Consider the following 25222-nt stretch of genomic DNA (forward strand, 5'->3'; position numbering starts at 1 on the left):
GCCCTCGTCCCAGTGTCCATGTAGTATCTAGTATCATGTCGGCGATGACGTATTGAACGGCAGCACAGAGACAGCATAGCTGCTTCGACAGACCCACTGATAACTTGACATCCGGAAATAGTCTGTCCCTTCATGGCTCGTGGGAACAACTCAACAATTCCACAATATCGACGCTACAATAGAAGTAATTAATTCAATGACATTAATCATGTGTGACTTAGTACAATGTTTTGTAGGAACAAGCAAGGTCGATAACCTGGTGTCGTGTTGAAAAAAGGCTTTCAAGGACATGACATATTTCAAGGTCATTTAGAGCATCGCAGCTGAAAGCATCCCAAAAAAGAGAGAAAATGATTTATTGAATAAATGGGGTGAGACGGCAATGCGGGTTCAAGCAGTATTCAACCAACACCCTAAGATGATGTATGTATGGTATACGCGCGGGGATATAATACTGAAATAGAGATGCCGAAAGCGGAGTTCCATCCATAGATCGATATCATGACCTGGGTTCACACAGGCACATGTGTAATCATATGCCACAAATCGAAGCTGAGCATATCGGTATGTAAGGGGTAGAGCTATAAATAGAATGGTAATACTTGATGCCAGGCAGCACGAAATGACCATGCACTCAGTGGAGGTCTGGAAATGCAATCTCCGTTTGTTGACGCTGGTTTCTCATTGCAAGAAATTGGAGGAATATGAAATTGGATGTAATCGAATTTCCAATTGGATGCCGCTGGGAAACTGCTGAGTAAGCACCTTGACCCGCAGTAAATTGAAATAAGCTAATAGAGCGATTGTCCTAAATTTTCTAAACGTCAAATATCGACAGATCTCTCAGTTCCTGGCATCATTCTAACAACCTGCTCATAGATCACTCCACATCAAGTGTAGTAGTAGTAGAAACTTCATGAGATAATACAAACGCCCGGGCCTGTCGTTTATATAATGAGCCCTGAGTATGGATATTGATTGGATTGTTGAGGGGCCTGGGAGTTTTAGCAAGGTTTTCATTGAAGGTTGTTCTGGTCGATACCTTCCCGCGCCAACTGTGCTGAACCGCCGCAAAGGATTCTTCGGAACGGCCGTTGTAAGTTTGGGGTTTTTTTTATCTTGTATTACCCCTTTATATAGCGTGCCCCTGTTATAACGTTACATTGGTTTGCATGCAGTGTCGAACCGTTGAAATATCGACATGTTACGGTACTAGTACATACGTCGTAGGCATCCAGTAGGGCTTTTCTCTGGTACACTGTTGGAAAAAATATATCTTATAATAAGAATCACAATAAACGCCCAAAATTAGCTGTGAATCTAATCTTGTTGACGCCATTTTAACGTGTACAGTTTTGTCCCACCATACAGCGGTGTTAGGTGGGAGTAAACACAATATGAATGCAGGATGTCATTTTACCTCTTTGGTGAAACTGTCGAGCACTGGTTTGGTGGTGCCAAATAGGAAATCAGGACAGCATCTGCATTCGAAGCACCAACTAGTCTGTAGAAGTCTGTTTCCGCCTGTACCAGTGGTCACGTGATCCCTGCCGTGCTCGTGGCACGGTAGGCACAATTTCTGCACAGAGTAATGCACAGTACACACCCAGTCAATAATACATCTCCAAATCTCTTACTTGTTAATTAGCTATTTTATATAGAAATACGCAAACCTCAAGTGACGGTGATGTCATTTCGGGCATGTGCAACTGTTGCGGGTTTTTTTCAGTATGGTCAGATTTTAAAAATATATTGTTGTTCACCAATATCGCAGATGGCAATATTCAACAGTTTCAATACAGTGAAAGTTCAAGTCGGTTGGAATGCTGCAGGTACATTTGAAATCATCCCTCCCTGAATTCATGGCGGTCTGAAATTACATCCTTTCTGAAAATATTCCCGTCAACATAATTATTGCAGGGCATTGTTTTGGCATTCAGAATCGTGTAGTTTTGACAGTAGACAGTTGTTAGTGTATTGATGTTCTTGTCCAACAATATATCACCTACCTGTCCTCGACAGGTAACATCAGTTTCAAGGTTTCGTATTTCCAAAGTTAATTGGTAAAGCCTGACATAAACACAAAAACCAAAATCGACCGTTGTCTGCTGCGACATGAGACAATGACAATGGAACGTCTTCGACACGACACACGCGTTATTGCCTGGTATGTTCTGTCCCAGGGATTGCATTGTTCTGTGTGTGTTGATGAATGTGAGAACTCGCTGTACCATTCAGGTGGAACCTCCAGGCAGTCAGGCCTCACTAGTGAATTATTGATGCCAGGAAGTCTAGGGAGATATAGACGGGCGTGGGATGAGCTAACACTGGTTAGGACACGACAGGCTAAAAATGAAGAGGACATATTCTGAACAGCAAAAGAAACGCAACTCTGACTTTTTGTCAAGTTTTTAAATGGATGACAAACATGAACTCTAAGTCTTCCTTTTAATAGATTTTATCTTTTCTAAACTTGCCTTTCAGTATGATCGACCAGCAATATTTCAGTTTCATCAGTGTCCCGGTTGTTATAAGTATAATGCTTTATGGACAACAACTTATTTATCATATTATGACGCGACGTGTCGGTATAGATTCTTATACCGTTGTCAAACAAGAAACTCGAAATAATAATTACAATGTATATGATAAAGAAGTTGTTATCCATAAAGTATCGTATTTTTCTTATTATTCAGACAAACAAAACGAATACATGTATTCATGTCTTTATGTTGAAAATATGAAAATAAAAAAAAATCTTATTATTCATCAGCTCCTAAAACGCCTATCAGACAGATCGTATTTTTAGTTGGTGACACGCCAAGGAATTTAATAGCCCAAGGATCTTTGCATTCGGATCCTGGGGTCGCTAAGGCACACAGCTCTGCAAACGGTATGACATTTTTTCGGTACCATATTGCTTCCCATGTCCCTACATATAGGATGAAGGTTTTATAAGTGGTGACGTCATTGGCCGAATGTACTAGGCCTGGTTCTGTCTACTGCGACGCTAAATTATATATTATGCTGAAGTTTACAATTGATCTACGAACCGATTTATCCGTTCAATGTCCAAGGCCAAGCAGTTCTACGGTATTTTGGTATGACCAAACCATTGGATCCGACCAACGACCACGTGCTCCTCCACGGAGGCCGTCCTTATCATTATGCAAGGTGTGGCCATCAATCTGTCCGAGCGTGTAGATAGGAAGTATTTGTGTTGTTTCCAATATCTTCCAGTTAAAACAATAGTCAAACAATACCCGGGGTGATAAACCAATGGCGTATGATTTGGTGACGTCAAACGACAGTTTGAGTGATCTAATGGTATTGTGATTCGAGTCCATGAACATAATGTTCAGGAAAATGCTTGACAATAGTGTTGCGTTGTCATGGCAACTGCATATTCCTGCATTTCCTTTCTGACGTCTTTTGTAGCTATGGTGACAACGGACGCAAATAGACATCTCTTCCTATCAGCAATAAAGGGGAAGTAATGTAAAACGATGTAAAAAATGTAAATAAACAATCAGATTTCTACGCAGATGTGGACATCACTCTGAACTGTGCACGTGGTCTGATGACGTTGCTCCAATACTACTTTCCTGGCGACTCAACTTTACGATACAGCGGTAAGTAGGGGGTGGGGTATGGGGGGTGTTTTGGGGGCTCTAGTGTCCTACCTCTCTTCTCAGAAAACTGTATACGCCCCTGAGTGGTGACATAATTGAATCTAGACATGGGTTAATTCCTGTAAAGTATCAAGGACATGGTGTGCTCTGTAGCCTGATCACCTGTAAAACGTCGTCTCCCCGTCATTAAAATGTGGAATATTTCTAAAAGCGGCGTTAAACTATACTCACTCAATAATAACTATTATATCTTCCATCTGGAATATAAATATTTTCCAGTCACGTTTTAGTACACTGTCTTTTAATATACAACAGAAATTAGTATATATGAGTGAATGCGTGAAGAAGGATTTATTCTACATTTAACCATAATTTGGCAGCGTAACAGTTGGTTATTATTGCATGAAATACTGCTACTGCGTCATCTCCTCAAAATACTTCAACACGGCGGGGGCGACAGAAATCAACAACAGTGAATACAACACATTGTGTCACTTCACATGTTCAGCTCCCAGCAGTGATTGTGTTAGGCCAGGTCATGTACCAATAATCAATTGTTGTCAGTGTGATATATTCGGTTGACACGTCCTTCACCGGCGACAGGTGAGTGTTGATACAGGAATGCAAAGGTAAAGTTCCCTCAAGGCTAGATTATGATGAAGAGGCTTCTAACATGGTTAGATCAGATGTCAACGCCAGTCAGCGCACAAGAACACGTTTGGAAGATCACACACATAAAACAACGGAGAGAGTGAGTTCAGTTTTACTCCGCATTCACCAATATCCCAGCTATATGGTGGTGGTCTGTAAATAATCGAGTCTGGACCAGACAATCCAGGGATCAGCAGCATGAACATCCATCTACTCAATTGGGAAACTATGACATCCGTCAACCCATTCAGCTAACCTGACCACCCGATCCCGCATGCCGCCTTTAACAAGTAGTAGTGCCAGTAACAGTTGAAGAAGTGGCAGAAGTAGTAGTGTTATATTCTTCTAGAACTATACCATAATAAAAACAATATTCTGTGCGAACCTACATTTAAAGATAATCTCGAGCTGACCATAACCTTGCTACTCTAGGATATCTGAGAACTGAAGAAGCAACATGATCTCAACTACTGATCACCATTATATATAGCTTTAAAGATGCAGGTGACAGGCATTAAAAGCCTGCTGGTTTTTCAGATCGTTACAAGACACAGATACAGTGAAGCAATATCAAAACCAAGGACATCAGCAATACACCGAACACAATACTCCACTGATCAATTTGTTTGCGCCACAAGTCTTACGTGACCTTCGTATCTGGAGCAACCAGGGGCTCCTTTCACGAAGGAACCTTTACTGACGTTAACCTCAACTCCCATTCATTGCTGTAAGGTTACCACAGTGACGTACAGTGATCACCTTAGTGCTTCGTGAACGTAGGCCATGATCTTAATGACCACAATAACCACTTATATTCTGTGTTCTTATTCGTAAATATTTTTACAAATTTCAACAAAAAGTTATTATTTCCATTATGAATAATGTTGCATATTGTTTCATATTTCATATTGGTCTATAGTGTTGTGTACTGTGTTATTATGTTGTATGGTGTTAGTAATCTTGTGTAACTTCAATGCTTTTTATGTACATGTGACGTTAAAAAGTAAACCAGTTCTTTATTTTACCCCAAATATGTCCATAGCTGTAAACAACGAGATCTTTTGTACCTCTTTTTGCATGTAGTCATCCGAACAATTAACCTGCCTTTGCGTGTGTTAGTGCTACATTCGCCAGGCATCAGCAGGCCAAAAGCCCGACTGTAAAGTAATATAGTGATGCATGCATTATGTTTTGTTTAGAAGACAGTCTTTGTTGTCTCTTGAAATTACTCCACGCAATTCTTCGACAAATGGGCTTTTTCGTCCCAATATGATCCAGCACACGAGCCACGAATATGAAATGTCCTTCACATAGAAACACAAAGATAGAACCTGCACTTTCACTTTAAATGACAATCTAAATTCAGTGCGTCATTTATGCGAGAAATACGTTTAAAACAACAGAAATTTAGCGGGTAATTTGCCGTGACACGAGGAATTAGGGGATCCCGGCGTGTTTCTGTTTGGGCGTTTCCCTGGTAACCTTCGGGGGAGTGTTTGTCCTCCTCTAGGTATGAATGGGTTTGCAATGAACATATTTACAACTTCACAACACGAACGTCATTACCATAATCGTTAATCGATGTTCAGTTGTTCTCGTGTCACCGTGACTTTGTAGACGAGGTCGTCACAGCAGGGTATGGTGATGTAGGTTGGTACCTAAGCTCCCACATGAATTGTTTCCGAGTTGAGTAACAGGATTGATCGGTGTTACCGAAGGCTAAATGTCAGCGTTAGAGTTAGATTAATATGAGTACAGGGGTCTTTCTCAAACACTCCCAAGTGAGAGCGAGTGGATTTCGGGGCAGATGTGTAGTTGTATGAGGATGTGCGTGCGTGTGCGTGCGTGCGTCCGTCCGTCCGTGCGTGCGTGCGTGCGTGCGTTGGATGATTATCGAGGGGGACACAACTGCGATAGTGTATTGCAACATAATATTGTTTATATAAAATGAAAACAATTTGAAGTAGTTCCAGTCTCATTTTGTAACTGAAAAGAAACTTGAAAGACAGATCAAATAAACAGTTAAAATATGAACTGAAAGAAGATGCAAGTCTCCACCCAAACGCCCTGTATTTTGCGATGATCGTTTATCAACAGAAGTCAATTACTTTGCTGTCGATTGTCACATGGTTAACCTTTCTTTTCTATCATAGATTAACTGGTATCGGAGACTCGGCAATTGCAATCCATCCATAGTTCGATGCATCGTTCCAGTCCTAGTATGTACGTATATTGCAGGCATGAGTGAGCCGAGGTAGTGTCAGTCTCAGTTGGAGCGGAGTGACGTCGTCATCTAGGCAAGTACCATTTTGGCTGGAACAACGCCCATATGACTTAAAGTGCAACTCAACTACCACCTAAGTAAACCCTGATCATAACGTGACTTAAATATTGTGTTTCTGTGTCAGAGAAAACATAACACTGACAGAGTATGTATTGATGACGATATATACTGCTTGGCAGGCGTGACTCACCTCATCACAAAAGTACCCCGTATTACCGTATAGACACACGTCATCCAGTCTGTTAAATGTTACCCGATACCAAACGGATACCTATTTATTTAACTCCACTCAGTAAATACACAGATCAATAAACCGGTATAGATTTCGTGATCTTCACTACAAGACCTGGAACAAGATCTTGACCTTCAACGCCTGCCCGGCTCTGTGAGTGTGAGCCTGTGAGCCCGCCCGGCTCTTTAGGCCTATGTTGCACGACGTCCGGACGGTAGCCTTGACCTTCACTGCCTATACCACGCAATGGCCGTCTGTTTCAGATGTTATGTTGATTGTGTGTGGACGTATGTTCAGAATATATAGCATTTGTGCATGTGAGTGAGAAGTCTACTTATCGCAGTATTTTCATATCAGGGACGTAAAACAATACAAGTTATACAGGCAACTCTCATATGTGTCAAACTGCATATTTCACAGGTTTTCAAGTGGAGTGTTATCTAATATTCGAACATTATTGTAAACCAAAAGTTACTGTGTTCTGTAATCTGATTGGTTGAAAAACATGATTAAATGGTATTAGATTCCCAGAAACTGAAAGACTATTCACCTCGTATTGACACGTAAGCAATTGTTTTGTTGTGTCATCAACAGTGGTGACGTCATTCAAATCATATTGTGACGTAAAGTTAGAATGACGTCACAAATGAGCAACTCCAGATGCTACCATGAGAACCAGCTGAAACGGCCAGCTGATGACACTTCACTGCTGTGTCCGTATTCGATGTAAACGAGTGCAGACACTAAAACCCCTTTGGTTTACTTTTGTGTTTACTATGTCGATAAACATCATGTGTTGGCCAATTTCCGGGTGTTATTGGGTATTTAAAGCACCGGAATATTTCATTTGAAACCTCCGGCTGACGACATTGATACCAGGAATCAGAATGTTATCATATGGGTATTCTAACTCAGGTATGTAACTGCAAAGCAACAACGAACTGAACCAAAGCAATTTAAAGTTCAGAAGGCAGGCAAGTTCTCAACGCTCAACTAACGCCCATGTACACAATTCGTTATTACGTTTATTTTTCAACATTCTGGGCGTGTCTATTGTAATGAGGCTGACTCTGGAATCTGGATTAGGTCATTCTGACCTGCTGTAACATTGCACAACTACATAAGACAATTTGAATGTCAAGCTTAGACCGGTGACAGATTTATACAACATGATCTTGTCGATAGAGTCTTGTGAAATACGGCCTCCATTGTGTTCTGTGTTCCAAGTATGGCATAGTCATTGGAGATGGAGTGGAGCACAAAAACACATTGGTCTCGGATTTCTGCTTATAGTTGAGCTCTTTATTGCATTCAGTTATTCAAGTTGATTATGCTCTTTCATTTTAAGCGGACTCACGACTGTTGTTTGCTCTATGTAGTTAGATTATTTACACAATAAGCGAAGCATTCTCAAACATAGCAGACAAATATGTTTAGCCACTGCAGATTAAAAGTTGGATTTCTTGAAAACTCTTTGTTGAGTAGCTCGGCTACAATGGTGTTCCGTTACAACGGTATGTCAGCTGAATGTTGGGGGAATATTAACGGCAATACAGATGATAGATATTACAATTTGGTGAAGCCAACAAGTTCACATGATAAATATGTACCACGTGGTGAAACTCACAAGCCCAGCTGATAGATATCTAACACATAGTGAAACTCATTAACTCAGATAAAAAAGTACCACATGGTGAAATCCACTAATTCCAGTGATAAATATGTACCACAAGGTGAAACCAACCAACTCAAGTGATAAATATATACCACATGGTGAAATCCACTAACTCAAGTGATAAATATACCACTAACTCAAGTGATAAATATGTATCACATGGTGAAATCCACTAACTCAAGTGATAAATATATACCACATGATGAAATCCACTAAGTCAAGTGATAAATATATACCACATGATGAAATCCACTAAGTCAAGTGATAACTGTATAGCACATAGTGAAATCCACTAACTCCAGTGATAAATATATACCACATGGTGAAATCCACTAACTGAAGTGATAAATATATACCACACGGTGAAATCCACTAACTCAAGTGATAAATATATACCACATGGTGAAATCCACTAACTCAGGTGATAAAAATATAGCACGTGGTGAAATCCACTAACTCAAGTGATAAATATATACCACATGATGAAATCCACTAAGTCAAGTGATAACTGTATAGCACATGGTGAAATCCACTAACTCAAGTGATAAATGTATAGCACATGGTGAAATCCACTAACTCAGGTGATAAATATATACCACATGGTGAAAACCACGTGCATACACTAGCACGACAAGGACAGCCTGGGGCGAATGCATTACAGTGGCGTCCCGTGGTTACAAGGAGAAACAAACAGTGGGACTTTTGCTTGAGGTTTTCACATCACAGATAACGAACTGATCTTTTTATTTCGTGCCCGCCACTTTGTGAAGACACAAGTGAATCAAGACTGGCATATTCAAGTGTTTCATTCGAAATCAGCTGACATTCAAATAGTCGGGCTCAGCTGGTGTTAAAGACAACCTGCCGACAAATATTTGAGCCTTTCATCCTTCCCAATCATTCGCCTTTCACTCGACTGTTCTCTCCGACATACGGAAATAGCCGAATTGAGTCGGAAGAAACTAAACGTGACAGAGTGCCAAGGCTGATCAATTCTCAACCAGCTTTACATCCATTGGTGGAATTAATTTTGTTTTCTTCAAAACTGTAAAAACTTCATATAAACGTTTAAGTGATAGGCTACTGTCATAATATATCCCAGGGCCAATACATGTGTTGGGAACAAAGTTGTTGGGACCAATATTAGTGCTGTATACCGACTTGTTGGGACAATTACACGTGTTGTGAACCGACTTGTGGAGACCAACACGCGTGTTGTGAACTGACTTGTGGGGACGAATATATGTGTTGTGAACTGTCCTGTGGGGCACCTATAGATGCTGTGAACCGACTTGTGTGTGTGTGTTTGTGTGTGTGTGTGAGAGAGAGAGAGAGAGAGAGAGAGACCAATATACGTGCTGAGAACCGGTCTGTGGAGACCAGTGTAAGTGCTTTGAACCGATTTGTGGGGACCAATATACGTGCTGAGAACCGATTTGTGGGGACCAATATACGTAATGTGAACCGACTTGTAGAGACCAATATACGTGCTTTGAACCGACTTGTGGGGACCAATATACTTAATGTGAACAGACATCTGGAGCTTGTGTAACTAGTTGGATGCACGAGTTCGGTGTCGTGGTGTGCAAGTTCCTGCAGCTCCCGGAGATACGGAGGACCCACATGGGCACAATGTGTGAAGCCCGTTTCTGGTGTCCCCTGTCGTAATATAGCTGAAAGGGTCTTAAAACTAAACTTACTCATCCCTACAGCTTAAAATCCTCTTCCCAATATTGACACATGCGCAGTAATGTAATTCGTCAGTTGTTCATATATGTAATCTAGCTATCTGATGGGTCAGTCTCCGCCTTAAACACTCACGCACACACACACACACACACACACACACACACACACTAACACACTAACACACACACACACACTAACACACTAACACACTAATACACTAACACACACACTAACACACGCACACACACATACGCACACACACACACTAACGCACACAGACTAACACACTAACACACCCTAACACGCCCGGACGCTTTCACGCATGCACGCACACATCGGACGTCACAGATAAAATTATATGAAGTCATAAACACAATGCACCGGTTACTTACTTTTTACTACAACAAAACCTGGCATCGGACCAGGGTTTCTATGCATGATTAGTTACATTTAATGAGGAATAACAATCAAGCCATGTAACGCTGACGGTAATTGAGTTTGTTAAAGCTCGTAGTTAATTAACAGAGAGACACAATTAACAACGTCCGTTCAGAGGTCATAAATACAATTATAGTGAGTTAACCCTCTTGGTGTACACATACATACATACAACAGTGCTTGTACAACGTTGTCCTAGGTGAGTGTTAAGCACTACTTGCGGCGTTGCAAACACGGGGAAAGCACATTAAACAGGATAACAGTACAGAATAACATTGAATTTACTGTTGTCTGATCGAGGCAAATTCGATCGGGTCGATCAGCAGTGATTGGTGTTCCACATTAATAACCCACTGCTACAACCCACACTTCCAATCCACAATAACAATTCACAGTAATAACCCACTGCTACAATCCACAGTAATAACCCACTGTTCCAACCCACACTTCCAATCCACAATAATAACATACTGCTACAACCCACAGTAATAACCCACTGTTCCAACCCACACTTCCAATCCACAATAATAACCCACTGCTACAACCCACACTTCCAATCCACAATAACAATCCACATTAATAACCCACTGCTACAACCTGCAATTCCAATCCACAATAACACCCCACAGTAATAACCCACTGCTACAACCCACACTTCCAATCCACAATACCAACCCACAGTAATAGCCCACTGCTCCAACCCACATTTCCAATCCACAATAACAATCCACAATAATAACCCACAGCTCCAACCCACAGTAATAACCAACTGCTACAACCCACAATTCCAATCCACAGTAATAACCCACAGCTCCAACCCACAGTAATAACCCACAGCTCCTACCCACTGTATAATCCCATTGCTACAACCCAAAGTAACAATCCACAGTAATAATTCACAGCTCTAACCCACAGTAATACAACCCACAGGTCCCCACGACCTCTATACCAAATAAATCTGAACAACAGCAACAGAATGTAGCTATATGACACACGACCATGACTGATGGCATCTATTAATTATGATTGCAGATATTAATTGGCAATCAGGATAAAATCAGCATAGTTGACTCCAATTTGAGGCTGTTGATACGTCGTATACGTGAACGACCGGAGTGCAATGTCACCAATGATTTATACAAGTGTAATTAGATTTCTATTTATACTGTAGACCTGGTAATAATTCAGGATTCAAGTATGTCACATATCTGGCTAACTGTCGTGTGGAGATGCTAGTGGCATGGACGCCCATTAAGATACCGGAAGGATGACGCAGGTGCTGAAACTTCACAGACGTCCGTGTACGTCATGACGTCGACGAAACAGCTGCGACACTGGCGTTGTATTGCATGTGAACCAGGTGATAAACTGCTATAATTCTGAAAGAACAACGTAATGATACAACGATAGACTATGCACGCAGCTGGTAGGATCGCAGCATGTACAAACAGTTTGGCTTGATTTAGTTTTAGGCATGGCGATTAAAGTGGTGTTTGAGACGTTGTACTAACGCCGTCGGTTTTAGAGAGTATTTCCATCGTGAGGGCAATTATAACGGGATCGGGTGGTCAGGCTCGGTCATTTGATTAGTTGACATGTCCTCTTATCTCACTTGCATCGATCGATGCCCTTGCTGTTGATCACTGAATTATCTGGTCCAGACTCGATTATTTACAGACCGTCGCCATATAGCTGGAATGCAGCATAAAACTAAACTCACTCGAACGTTTGGAGACACCCATACTACAATCGTGAGGGATTACCATTTTCTTTAAGCACATCTAAAGACAAGATGGCCACATGGGTACAGCTAGTTGTTGTTGACTATATCAGAGTGACCTGGCTAGGCTTGAGAGTTCAATCATGTCTGAGAGTTATTTCTACGCCACGTTATCGACGCACTGAGAGGGAACATAGTTTCACAATCCACTCATTTATTTACTTGCTGCAGCCAGTGTAGCGAGTTCATCACAGGAGATACATGAGCTGATTTAGGTGGCCCTAGGGCAAGAAGAGCTGTGTTTTGCTGTGTGTGCATGTTGTTTCGCTGAGGGCTGCACCTTCTATTCCTGGCAGGACAACCGATAAGTCCAGCGCTTCTGCATAGGTCAAAGATGGCGGAATTTACCTATGTGTCTATGTAGAGTACCGTTTTTATAACTGCTCTCAGTAAATTGGCTCAGTTTGTAGATGCCATCAACCACTGCTCTCAGTAGTGTTAGCTGAGGCAGTAGAAAACTGGATTTCCAACTGTTAGACCGGTACTGTTGGCTTTTGACAGTTGTGGACCTGCGAGTATAAAAGCACATTCTCGGCATCCTGCTGGTCAATCGGGTGTATACCATGTTTATACCATGTTTATACCATGCATCTATAACCAAACACGGAGACATAAGGGAATACAGTGATTGGTCTTCCCTTCCAATGTGATAATATAACCCGGTTCTTCGATGTGACGTCTGAACGCATTTTAAAAACTTAAAATGTAATAATTTATCAAAGACGTCTGTTGTTCGACTTGCATACTTTCTCTACTGAATCATATAACTTCATCTTCAACATGCTGTGTATATCTCATCATATTATAATGCAAATTCTTATTAATATGTGGTCATCAAGATCACATGACCACTTGAAACAATCACTCTCCACGTGATATCTGACGTCAGACATGACTAACGAACTTGCACTTTGCAAAGTTAAAGAATTTTATCCACTGTCATCAGAAACTGTAGAGCATTTGTTCTCCGCATTTCTTGTACATGTTTGAGAAAAGGAAAATAGCATTTGTGAGCTTTAGAAACGACATTTTTGCCACGCTGCTTTTAATTCTTCTTCTTCATCTTCAACATGTTGTGTATATCCCATCACATTATAATGCAAATTCTTCGTGTTTTCTGTTAGGGTGATCATGTGTCATATTTTACTAACTTTTTTCAGTTTTAACAAAAATGACTTTGTGCTGTCCGGGCAATATCAGAGTGAGCCTTAGAGAAAAGTAAAAATTATAACGGAAGCGCAGTATGAATATTTTCGGAAGTTTCCATTAAGATCAATACTTCATCGCTTTGAAAATGTTCCCATTTGTAAGATTCAATTTAATATGCGCCATCACAGACAAATGTGCAGAAAATAACATAATTGTAAATCTGCTGCGCATATTGCTTATTGTTTATTGACTTACGAAACTGATGTGTTCTCATTTGCAATCAATACAGCTACCGATTTCACAATTTACCCCAAAATAGTTCTATGTCAGCTTCATCGACATCGACAAAATGGGGAAATTGTTTCCAAAATGATACGTGATTCATCAAAAGAACACCGGAATTTCGTCTCAGATTCGATGATGTCGTCTAATGTAACATTACTATTAGTCGCTAGGGGAATAGTGTGTAATTTGCTGGTCAGTTAATTACTGGCTTGAGTCACGTGTTAGATGTTGGCCATGGCTTCAATCGATATCGGTGTTGCAGGGGCACGACATGCTGCGGTCATGACAGCGACGACACCGTCACCAGACTCTCTCGTTCCATGTCGTCTCGGAACAGACGGTTATACGACTAAAGAAATGCATTTAATAAAAATCTGCATTCTTACATGAAATTTTAATATTGTTTTGATCATTTATGTTTTAACCTAGAATTGACTTCCCTTACTCATCTCGACTCGCGGATGTCAGGTATGCTTGTTTCGTTCAGACAGCTTATGCTAGTTGTAGTGATCATTTACTGTTTAAATTCCAGCATTTCCATAACTGCCTTATCATATTCACGTTTATAATGGCAACTCTTAGAATTGGTCCTCAAAACTCATGCTTATCTTTAGAGGCGACTAACGGGATCGGGTGGTCAGGCTCGCTGACTTGGATGACACATGTCGTATCCCATTTGTGTAGATCGCTGCTCATGCTGTTGATCACCTGATTGTCTGATCGAGACTAGGCTATTTACAGACCGTCGCCATATAGCTGGGATATTGCTAATTGCGGCGTGAAACTAAATCCACTCACTCACTCACTATGGTCAAGCGGTCAGGCGCTAGGGCTCAGCTAATGACGTGTCTTTATACCGGATGTCCTGTTGCTCATGATATCATCCACTGATTTGCCCAGACTCGACCATTCCGTTGTTTGGTGTCAGTTATCGATACTCATATTATCAGTCACTGGATCGTCTGGTCACGGTATTAAAGCTAAGGGTTGCGTTAAACACCTAAACCCAAACCCTATTCATTAGGAAGTTTGGGGACGGGTCGTGATCAATGTAGACTTGTCAAGAAAATAAATATTTGAGTGATGTATGTTCAATAGAATTATGGGATTAAAATACCAACATTACAGAAGATCGAATTTCCCAATGACAAAACGCACCCGGCCTAAATTTCGCGTATGGAATCCATTGTATGTAGTGTTGTTGCAAAGTTTCGGGCGGAAAAAATATACACGTGGTGGTTAAAAAAACGTACAAATAAATTATGTAGCAAACGCATCCAGAAGCCAAGGCTATACAACAAACACAACTCTAAGACTGACCAGTATCAGCGAGGCAAATACACTGAATTCTTTTATTAGAGAGGTTTTATGTTAAGGCATGTTTATCAAAACTCTAAATTCATTAAGACGTAATATTATCATATACCAGACAAGTGGCGACCTTAACCTTTCGTAAATCAATGGGACGGAATATTTTAATGTGCGTTTATATACCATATAGAAAGGACATTTTGAGAGCCCGACAATAATCCCATTATAAAGGAGATAACCGCTTATAGTCACATAAAAACAACTTCCACACGCCCTGCACGTGTTTTAACAAGAATGACCAGTGATAAAACCATGGAAACGACTACATCCAATCAATCGACCACTCATAGATCTGACTGACCAGCATCTATTTATAGCACCTTATGAAGAAGGGGAAGTTCTCCAAAACAGCAGACCACTCATGGGACGTTGGTCATCAAGATCACATGACCACTTGAAACAATCACTCTCCACGTGATATCTGACGTCAGACATGACTAACGAACTTGCACTTTGCAAAGTTAAAGAATTGTATCCACTGTCATCAGAAACTGTAGAGCATTTGTTCTCCGCATTTCTTGTACATGTTTGAGAAAAGGAAAATAGCATTTGTGAGCTTTAGAAACGACATTTTTGCCACGCTGCTTTTAATTCTTTGGTTGAACATGTACACTGGCTGGATACGTACATAGGTGCATTGGTTGAATCCTACACATTGATTGAATCTATACACTAGTTAAATATGTACGTCGGTTGAATCTACACACTGGTTGGGTCTATACATTGGTTAAATATGTACACTGGTTGAATCTTTACATTGGTTGAATATGTACACTGGTTGAATATGTACAGTGGTTGAATATGTACAGTGGTTGAATATGTACAGTGGTGGAATATGTACAGTGGTTGAATATGTACACTGGTGGAATATATACACTAGTTGAATATGTAAACTGGTTGAATATGTACACTGTTCGTTGAACCTTCGCAAAGGTTGAATCAAGCCTAGTGAAATGTTTAGAAGGGAATATCCGTTCTATAAAAAGGCATTACGAGGATATTTCCGTTCTTACGGACATATGTCCACCATTACAAAACTGCTGTGTCCTCTTCCTTGTAAACACCTTTGAAAGTGAAGCACATGAAACTCTCTTCCGAGTGAATATTTAGGAGATAAACATACTGTGTTGGAAAATCATAGCTATTATAATTTTGTTATATACCTCTGATTTTTCAACACAATACGTTTATCTCCATTCTACCATAACCGTGGTATTCAGATTTTAAACAAATACCTAAAGTGTTGGAAAATCAGAGGTATATAACGTAATTATATACCTCTGAATGACTTTGATTAACCAATCACAATCCAGTATTTACTGAAGTCATGGTAGAAACAGACATAAACCTTGCCTCATACAGGACACAATGTATCTCATACCTCTCACAACAGAACTCACACCAACCGACGTAACAGATGGCATATATTAGAGGGGTAGTGTTGGGAGGCTTTTATCACAACCTGGAGGTAATGTTGGTAGGTTGCCATATCTTGTGTCATTGTTGGGAGGCTTGTGTCACAACCTGGAGGTAATGTTGGTAGGTTGTCATATCTTGTGTCATTGTTGGGAGGCTTGTGTCACTACTAGGGATCAGTTTGGAGAGGCCTGTGTGAACATTACATGCATTTATTATATTGTTCGGAAAGCTGGACGGCGTTAGAGGTTTTCTCTTTCCAAATTAAATGCTTAAACAGAAGGGTTGACCAAGCTTTTACATCTTATCCTTTCACTGGGCTGTTTCTATCGTCGTAAATGTCAACTAAAATAGCACTGCATTGAAAATGACGACGAAACAGATGAAGAGAAGGTTATCAGTGTGTTTTGGTGTTTACTATGTTTGTCGGTCAGGAAAAGTCTAAGCGTTTTTGTTTACTAACATTTTATCTGAAATCTCACATATTCCACTCTTAAACGTAAAGACAAAATTGAGCCGTATAGCAGTGCCTAGTTTAAGGGCGGAGACGAACCCATGGAAAGCCAATGAATTTACCTGGACAAATATCCTTTAAACTACTCTCAGTCAATCTCTACATGTGTACGTGTCTGTAACTAACACAGCGCTGATTCGGATTACTATAGACCTTGAGAATGCAATAGCTCCCTCACTGCCTTGTAACGCGAGTATCTGCCACCGAGGTACATGCTGTCACTAACGGGGTCTTAAAAGAGGTGTCCAATATTTTCCTTTTCTATAGAGCCAAGGCCCCTTCAGTGACAAATTTTACCTTGACCACAATATCCAGCGTTACAAGTTCCCGTGACAGCCCCAACAAACTGATACCAAGAGATCACGCGAAGAGGAACCACACTCCATTTTGTTCTGCGCAGAATAATACGGAAATTGACTCATGATTTTCTTTTTTATTTTAATTTTGTGAAACTGGATCCAGATACCATTATGTCATTATGACGCAGCGTCTGGGGCGTGTACCTACACCAGGCTTCCCCAACCAGCGCCCCTCCCCCTGTCCCCTTCTCTTCACCGCTGGTGCTGCGTCAGTGTCTAGACAACGGTAAATCGTTGATGGGGCGCCCTGACATGTTGATGTCGCAGGTTGATGTAGTATTGCGTCGTTACTTTAAGCCTATCACATTCACACGTTTTTCTGTTAACATCATCTGGTGTTACTGACACCGTAGGTTACATGTAAGATAGCCAAAGCTTACTGCGTCACGGTGTTGTTTTCGTAGATTGTATAGTTCTTATCTATTCTTGCCTTGTTGCAAACCCACAGGAAAAACAGCTGGTTTCGCTGATAAATTATGAATAAGACATATCTTCATGATTTCAATATTCTATATTTCTGTGGGTGATAAATGCATTAAATGTTTTCTGCCGATCTGTCATGCTAACGGCACCCGTTTATAGCAGGTTCGAATCCAAGAATGGTCAGAGCAATAATCAACCGTCAAAGAGGTACCTGTTCAGTTTGTTTCAGCTTGTTTAAAGCGATGCATATCTGTGTCATTTTGGGTTAACTTTTATTTCAGTACAAAGCTCAATGCGGTGTATATACTCACTCAAAAAAGAAACGCACAGCCAAATGTATTATGCCTGACTAACACATATTTACTGCAAATCTGAAAACTAAGTGGTGATGTCACAAATATCCTCACACTTGACCAGTATGTATGAAGAGGTCAACATTTCGTGTGTCCACAATAGGTGGTAAGCGGCACCTCCTAGGAAATAAGGCTTGCTCGACCTTCACCAGTCTGGTTGCCAAGGTATTAGGCTGCCTCCCAGTCCTCTTCAGTCCTCGGTCATGAATCCCCTATGCTGGCAGTAAAAGTGTAAAAGGTAAACCGTGTGCCTGTTCCACTGATACAACAGGCGATGATGCTGCCGTGTGTGGAAGATGTTGCAGCGTCCAATAGGACGCGGGCTCTGGTGCTGCCGTGTGTGGAAATGTTGCAGCGTTCAATAGGACGCGGGCTCTGGTGCTGCCGTGTGTGGAAAATGTTGCAGCGTTCAATAGGACGCGGGCTCTGGTGCTGCCGTGTGTGGAAGATGTTGCAGCGTTCAATAGGACGCGGGCTCTGGTGCTGCCGTGTGTGGAAAATGTTGCAGGTGCAATGGGTGTCTCAGAGGTTGTCAGTTACAGTCTCAGAAACGAACCATGTTCAAATGTCATAACTTTGTGCAACACTTTTAACTGGAAAACCTTAAGAACCCATATCCCTTGATACAGTAGTCCTCTGTCACAAACACGCGTATCCACAGACATACTTACATGTCCGACTTCAAAGATTCAAGACAGTTTCACCAGAAATACAAAAATATAAAGATTCCATCTAATGTTAGAACAGTAGACTTTATAACTGATAACAGTCATGATACATGTTGGGTACTACATTCTAGTATGTTACCTGTTTTCCAGTTCTTGTTGATCTGTTCCTTCATACAAATGACACAGTAGTCATGCTTCCTACGTGCTTCCTCGTACGTGATTTTGTTACTAAAGTCTTTTGACCCGTGAAGGTCCGGGAGTAGAATAGGCCTTCAGCAACCCATGCTTGCCATAAAAGGCAACTCAGCTTGTCGTAAGAGGCGACTAACGGGATCGGGTGGTCAGGCTCGCTGACTTGGTTGATGCATGTCATCGGTTCCCAATTGCGCAGATTGATGCTCATGTTGTTGATCACTGGATTGTCTGGTCCAGACTCGATTATTTACAGACCGCCGCCATATAGCTGGAATATTGCTGAGTGCGGCGTAAAACTAAACTCACACACACACACACACACTAAAGTCTTTCATTTCCCACGAGAAGACGTCCCTGCACTGCGCACGAAGAGATGAAAACGACACATTTACACCAAATCTTTAAAGGTCGCAAGAACAAATACATTTCCCACACAACTGATTTACAACATGAAATGGATTTTCACTTCTCTAAACCTTGGTTGTGATAAAAAAAAGGACAAAATCCCTTATGAAAGAACAATATTCTATTCAATTCGGATAAACTAATGCCATATGAATAGCGCTGTGACTCCGTGAGATGACAGAATGGCTCCGGAATCTGACTGGGAGTTCTCTATTAAATGCGCCATCTTTGCATTCTTGAACGAACATTTATCTTTCAAATCACAAACTGAATCATGTAAACCACTGAGACTTCAACTAATACGCATTTCTTTGAATATTTTACTTTATTGATTGTTTTCATTTTCCCCCAATCACTGGAGTTTTTTATATTGCAAAATATCGAGTGTGTATTTAATTCTAATTCTATCTCAGTTCTGGGTCACTATGAATCTGCACTTACGTAAGAGTCGAAATGAGACTGAATTGTATCAGTCTCCTAACTAAATAATTCAATTGCCTGTCTTGAACAAACAATGAAACATACACCCCAGATTGTTAGTTCAACAAGCATGTCTCGCCGGCTTGACGTGATTTGCCTAACCAGTCCACCAACTGAGGTCCCACGTTCCTAATTTTCATGTTTACCTAATTCAGCTTTTCTGTTGCCCGTATACATGGCGCAAGTGCCTTGTTTAGGTAAACCTTTCATTTGTCCTCGTTCAGTGGAGATTGTTGACGACAAAATATCGAGTGAAATACGCTGAGCTGGCTGTTTCCCAGAATCAATACGAATCTCCTCGCTCTCTGTCTCTGTTAGATTCTCCACGGATAAAACCGACCTTGGTATTTTTGGGTCGGGAAATGAAGGCGATGTGATGGGAAAGCTGGGAGACGCAATTCAAGTTGAGGTCAGCGCAACTGAGGAAATGGACGCGGCGTGGAAAGATATCACACATATCATCGTATATACTTCACCGATTTATTTATGGCACGAAACTGATCCTGCGGGTCACTGGAGGAAGTCTAGCACCGTGCCAAAAAGCGGTCAAAGCCAGTTTCAGTCAGTATTTTCAGACTTAACCTGTGTCTAGTTCGACGTCTACGCATTTATCAATAATGGTCACCATTTTACATAGGAACTGGGTTTCATTTCCACACCACTCACACTTCTAAATCTAAGGGAGTAGGAGAGTTGCTACAGTGTATGTTCGTCACGCCTAAGGCCAGGGTTCGATTCCCCAGACAGGTTAAGTGTGAGAAGCCCATATCTGGAATGCCCCTGTGATATTGCTGGAATTTTGCTGAAAGTGGCACTGAGCAATATTCACTCACTCCTGACATGGTCAAGAGACTGCAACTGTATCTTTGTCTATGCAGGCATGGATAGAATTGTACTGTTAGTTTCAAAGACCGGCACAAATCAAGGCAGCTGAAGCTATTTTTTTTCTCGAATGGAGTTTTATATTCAGTAAGATAATGGTCGACTTTTAAATAAACAACTTTTTCTCTTTTTACCAGATGTCAGTTTTCAGTCAGTGCATAACTGAAGCGAGCGTTTTTAATGAAATTAGATACTGGAAAAAATGCTTTTGCCTCAGGATATGAAATAATCAATATGAATGTCATTGTTAACTGGACATGCTGGATCTCGTAGGCAAAGGTGTCCGGCGTGCTCTGTCAGAGAAATAATACGTGTCCTATTGACATCAACGATATTAATATTCAAACATGAAATATAACACGAAGGCGTGCATCGGCATCTTCTATGTAGTATAAGTCTTCATCCGTTTCTTCCAATAGTGACGCATGAAGGATCGGGGGTAAAATAGGCCTTCAGCAACCCATGCTTGCCATAAAAGACAACTATGCTTGTCGTAAGAGGCGACTAACGTGATCGGGTGGTCAGGCTCACTAACTTGGTTGACTCATGTCATCATTTCCCAATTGCACAGGTCGATGCTCATGCTGTTGATCACTGGATGGTATGGTCCAGACTCGATTATTTACCGACATGATATAGCTGGAATATTGCTGAGTGCGGCGTAAAACTAAACTCACTCACTCAGTCACTCTTCCAGTCGCATATTGTTTTCCAAAAGAATCGGAACACCAACAACAACAATTCAAGTGGTAGTATGCAGTCTGATTATTGCCAGGAAGTTGTTAAGTGACTCATAAGGTCATTGTCATTATCACACGTTACAAACATTGGCATTCAACCTGTCTGTTGTTTTCCAGTTGTTTGTTCAATATTGTAAACCAAAAGTTACTGTGTTCTGTAATCTGATTGGTTGAAAAACATGATTAAATGGTATTAGATTCCCGGAAACTGAAAGACTATTCACCGCGTATTGACACGTAAACAATTGTTTTGTTGTGTCATCAACAGTGGTGACGTCATTCAAATCATATTGTGACGTAAAGTTAGAATGACGTCACAAATGAGCAACTCCAGATGCTACCATGAGAACCAGCTGAAACGGCCAGCTGATGACACTTCACTGCTGTACCCGTACTCGATGTAAACGAGTGCAGATAGTAAAACCCCTTTGGTTTTCTTTTGTGTTTACAATGTCGATCAACATCATGTGTTGGCCAATTTCCGGGTGTTATTGAGTATTTGAAGCACGGGATCTAACTTTACGTCACAATCAGATGCTATCGATGTTTTTGGTTCGTTTATACCTGTAAGGTGTGGGTGGATATTGTTTTACGCCGATGTTAGTTATATTACATTACACAACCATGTAACGGATTTGGGAGGTGAACACCCGAAAAGAGCTTCACAAAATGCATCGGAGTTGCGTCATCGGCGCGTCAAAAGACCACACGGCTACACTACTGCTCATCAGAACAGAGAGCTGTTGATAGGAGTTGATCCGGATTTTCACCGAGTGAGCTTAGTTTTACGCCGTTTTTATTCGATTAACGATTGTTTCCATACGTAATTACACTGATTCTCTTCTCTGGTAGACCGTTAGGCATAACTCTGTATATTGTTTGATAGTTCATTGTGTTACGGCGGGGATTTTTTCTATCATCGTGTAGAGCTCATAAATACCAATACTTGTGGTATATACTATAAATATAACCGCCCATGAGCTATAGCACAAGGTCTGTGACCGTTATTAAAATAATGTTTAACTCTGTCAGTGAAAATACACGGGTGGATAATATTATTATATAACCACACATATAAGATATAGTGCGTGTGACAATGAATTATGTTATTTTAGCCGTTTGCAATACCAACCATCAAGCCATGCTGCACATACAAGTCAAAGAACCCAGAGACTTAACACATAATTAAGCAGCCACGTCATCGAGCGACATGTAATCTGAAATGCGTGAAATGATCTTGTCTTCTTCTGTCGGAAAGTATAGGGTCATGTTCCACTTAGTTACATTTCATCACTACTTTTATTGCTTAAATGGGATACCCACCGATTACTTCCATGGTAAAGTGCAGTTTTGATTTGTTTGTTGGATAACGCCAAACCCGGAAATATTCTAGCTGTGTGACAGCGGTCGGTAAGTAGCCGTGTCTGGACCAGACAAACCAGTGATCAACAGCATGGGCATCGATCTATACAAATGGGATATACATATGTCAACCAAGTAAGAGAGCCCGACCACCTGATCCCGTTAGCTGCTTCTTAGGAGCTTGGGGTCCTGAACACCAGTTCTAACCCTGATATTCACGGGTAAAATCAGCCTTGAACTTGTGAGGGAAATGTAGGGGGACAAACAAATTCGCTGGATAATACCATTATTTCTTTTCATAATATATGGCAAGGGGTGACAACCTTGGCAGTATACATGAGTAACTGAGTGGTCAGCTGGTCGTGCGTTCGAGTCCAAGGATCACACCGATTTTGATCATTATTTCGTCCGCCATATTAGGGGGTTCAGTGCGTCAGCAAAAAATTTAACTTATTGTATGGCAATGCAAGTTTGGCACAAAATGAGTCACCATGCACACGTTAGGTACCACGACCTTCGGAGAAGGCAATTTTTAACTCAAGAAAAACAGAATATAATTATATCTTGAGGGATCAGTTTACAAGCTCTAATTTAAAGGATGGGTGGAGTGTTCTTGCAAATAATATCATATTAAAAAACATAGCGTATCATGGCGCCTAGCTTCTGCCGAATTTAGAATTAACAACCTCGAGCATGATTTATGGTGAAGTCATTAGTTAGGTGTTAACTAAAACTGCGACCTTGGTGCTCTCTGTCAATTCGTGTCTGTGATAGATGAGACCGGTACAAGACAGATTGGTGTTTAATGTGAGCTGCTTTAAGTAGATGTTTTCCAATACTTGTTTACCAGATGAGGTCAATTATTATTGCTGCCTCTGTATCAGCATCTGCTCGAACTCTATAGAATACAGATGAGAGCCTTCAAAAGGTCATTACAGCACGCGTCGTTTACGGTCTGAAGTGGAAGAAGACACTTAAAGTTTTGGGGGTGATGAGAGACGTGATGATACAGAGGAAGGTAAATATCATAGGAAACCGTTCATATTCCCACACACAGTGGGTGAGCGAGTTGCAGAACAACAGAAAGAATTTTTTTATCTTGGAAATAACGTCTTACGTTCTACAAACAGGGTGATACAAGGATTGATTTGTAAGTTCTGAGTCTAGAACAGAGTACTAGTCAAATATTTAAGCATGGAAATTACTCGATGCCGTAGAAGCATATCCACACATAAATAACGTGAGGCGTTTGAGCAAATATCGGTGAAATAAGCAGGGCTCTATTGCCTTTTGGAAATGGTCAAACTTGAGCACACAGTGATCAAACACTAACCGAGAGGGACTTACAGTGTGAAGACACTAGAACAACACCAGAAAACGGTATCACATCCGTTATATCTGTGTTGGTTAGGGTTTAAAGATGGTGGGAAGGTGGAGCTGAAGACGATCGTGATAGACGAATATCTGGGTGGTCAGTATTAGTTCAGTAGTTTATTTCATCATATTTTGAAATGGAAAAGATTTCAGCTCACAGGGCTCCAAATTTGTTGTTGCTAATCATTATAATACCGGGAACTGCATATTTTGCGAAAATATGGCTCCGTTCGAAGCTGTGAACCAGAAAGCTCCTTTCCACTAAAAGTTGCCGTGGACTAAATTTGTATTCACCACTTTCCGCTCAAACAACAATCTACCTGATCACGGCAGGTATTTACTTATCCCAAAGGTCATTGAACCCTGCTTGTGATACTTGCCACAAGTTGAGGTTGTTAGACAGGGGTGAGGTCGGACTGCTGAGAAGGTTGCCAGAGAAGGGAGTGACGATATGGTGATTATTTCATAAAGATGAGCTCTGTATACACGCTTAAAACTAAATTCATCCACTCACACTGTCCTGAACTGCACTGACACACATACACACATTTGCAATAATATTGATCGTAACGTTGAGCCCCTTTTCCCAAATTCACTACACTCAGCTCACCGTGTGCCGTCAATATTTTTAAAACTTTTTTTCCACAACTACTACAGGTATATGTATATATATAAAGCTTATTTCATGGTACATCAGTATATTTAGGTCAGACTGAAAACGTGATTGCACTTCGACAAAATAGACACGACGGCAGCGAACAGCTTGACATGACACTGTTTGCCACCTGTCGTGTCATGTGACCACCAACATGGTCATGTGATCAACTTATTTGGTGATTAATATCGAGCACCTGTCTGGCTGATA

The sequence above is a fragment of the Haliotis asinina genome, chromosome 11 (assembly GCF_037392515.1).
Source record: "Haliotis asinina isolate JCU_RB_2024 chromosome 11, JCU_Hal_asi_v2, whole genome shotgun sequence".
NCBI lineage: Eukaryota > Metazoa > Mollusca > Gastropoda > Lepetellida > Haliotidae > Haliotis > Haliotis asinina.